Raw genomic sequence first — 2,514 nt, forward strand, 5'->3', positions numbered from 1 at the left:
TTGGAAACTCATGACTGGAGCATAGGGAGATTACTGATGCCATAGACAGGAGTGTCAATTGGTAAAGTCAACAACAGGAGTCACTGTGCACTTACTCCTCATGTAGGATCTCTGTCCTTAATGTGCTGTGCATTGAGATTTAATGCTATAACGAGTACTCAAACAATATATTTCACTTTGTGTTTCTATGGGGGTGCAAACTGTTGAAATCTTTACTTAATGCATACTAAACTGATCTTCTGCAAAAAAAAAAAAAAGAAATTATCAATTGCCAACTTGACTCTCACTGGGATTAAACATGACAATAGGTCTGATCTGATTTCACCATCATTTAAAAAAATCATCTATTATTTTTCACTTTATGTTTCTGTGTGGGAGCAAACTGTTGAAATCTTTACTTAATGTATACTAAGCTGATCTTCTGTATATAGAGAATCGAAAATGAATCTTGATGTGAAAGGAAGGGGAGAGGGAGTGGGAGAGGGGAGGGTTGCGGGTGGGAGGGACGTTTTGGGGGGGGGGGAAGCCATTGTAATCCATAAGCCGTACTTTGGAAATTTATATTCATTAAATAAAAGTTAAAAAAAAAAGTTCACCTTAAAAAAACTTAGTTGAGGTGGTACGTGCCCTGCCCCTCCCCGCCCAGAGCCCGGATGAAGAGTAACGCCGTTATCGCTGGAGTAGCTGAGAACATTCGCAGACTGGGACTGGACACTTGACGGGCCGCACCATGAGACTCCTCCCCCGCTTGCTTCTGCTTCTGCTGCTCGTGTTCCCTCCACCGTGCTGCTGCGAGGCAGCCCGGGAGGCTCATTAGCAGAGGCTCAAGATCTTACGGAGGATGAAGAAACAGTGGAAGATTCAGTCATCGAAGACGAAGATGATGAAGCTGAGGTAGAGGAAGATGAACCCACAGATTTGGCAGAAGATAAGGAAGAAGAAGATGTTTCTGGTGAACCAGAAGCTTCACCAAGTGCAGATGCAACTATCTTGTTTGTAAAAGGAGAAGATTTTCCAGCAAATAGCATTGTGAAGTTCCTGGTAGGCTTTACAAACAAGGGTACAGAAGATTTTATCGTTGAATCCCTAGCTGCCTCTTTTCCTTACCCTCAGGACTACCAGTTTTATATACAGAATTTCACAGCTCTTCCTCTGAACACTATAGTACCACCCCAGAGACAGGCAACTTTCGAGTACTCCTTCATTCCTGCGGAGCCCATGGGTGGGCGACCCTTTGGTCTGGTCATCAATCTGAACTACAAAGATGTTAACGGTAATGTATTCCAAGATGCTGTCTTCAATCAAACAGTTACAGTTATTGAAAGAGAGGATGGGTTAGATGGAGAAACAATCTTTATGTATATGTTCCTTGCTGGTCTTGGACTTCTGGTTGTTGTTGGACTTCATCAGCTCCTAGAGTCTAGAAAGCGTAAGAGACCTACACAGAAAGTAGAAATGGGTACATCAGTCAGAATGATGTTGACATGAGTGGGATTCCTCAAGAAACTTTGAATCAGATCAATAAAGCTTCACCGAGACGGCTGCCCAGGAAGAGGGCACAGAAGAGATCGGTGGGATCTGATGAGTAAATGTTCCTTTGTGCAGCAGTTGAGTCTGTGCTTACCCTGCCCTACTGTTTTTCGGCCTGATGGGAATTAGTGCAGAGAAGCCATATCACCATAGAAGGCACCTCCTACTTATGTGCGGACTGAGCAAGCAGAGTCTGCAGCAATAATATTGCTGAAAATGCACTGCGTTCATTTTTCTAAAGTACCAAATTTGGAGTTTTTTTAAACCATTAAAATCTGTGTGTGCGTGTGTATGTATGTGAGCTGTTGGTCTTACCAGAATCATTGTTGAGCTACCTGAAACATGCCTTTAGAATACCAACTATGATGCTGTGGTCACTTCCTTATGAACATTGTCTGATTTTCTTTCCCTCCAAACCTAAGTGAATGATTTGCCCAATATGTTGTAGATGTCCTGCCTTGAACTGTTTTAAAGAAAATAATTTGTTTTTCCTTTGAATAGCTGCAGTCACAGTTGATGGCACAAATTATCATTTTGCTGTTGTTGCTGTGTTACAACTGGTGTTCTAAAGGCACAGCAGGAAGCTGCTTTTTAGCAATAGAATTGTTTTGGCATTTTGCTGCTGTTTGCGATAATGTGCACCTTTAGAAAACTTCCCAAAAGGGTTCAGGGAATTTTGGGATCTCTCTAGCAACAGAATTGTGTGAAACATTCATTTAGATATTAATTTGCTTTGAATGTTGCCTGCCAACTTTGATATATATAAAACCCCCTTTTTTAACAAAGAGAAAACTTAATCTGGGCAAAAAAAAAAAAAACTTAGTGAACAAGGAAAATGAGATTAATTTAATGTATAAGTAAAGTATCAAGAATCTTTCACAATTTTTGCATAAACTGAAAAAAAGTAACAGATTTGCTGAAAAAAGAGAATAAATGATAAGCTTTAAGATGAGCTGTAAATAGGCATCAGAAGCAACGTAAAGA

At 40.6% G+C, this 2,514-nt stretch overlaps 1 pseudogene; it reads left to right on the forward strand.

Moving 5' to 3' along the window:
- Positions 1 to 715: 715 nt before the first annotated feature.
- Positions 716 to 1,923, forward strand: LOC100346880 (translocon-associated protein subunit alpha pseudogene; annotated as a pseudogene).
- Positions 1,924 to 2,514: the final 591 nt, after the last annotated feature.

This window comes from Oryctolagus cuniculus, chromosome 3 (assembly GCF_051225735.1).
Source record: "Oryctolagus cuniculus isolate XC-2025 breed Fujian yellow rabbit chromosome 3, ASM5122573v1, whole genome shotgun sequence".
Classification (NCBI taxonomy): Eukaryota; Metazoa; Chordata; class Mammalia; order Lagomorpha; family Leporidae; genus Oryctolagus; species Oryctolagus cuniculus.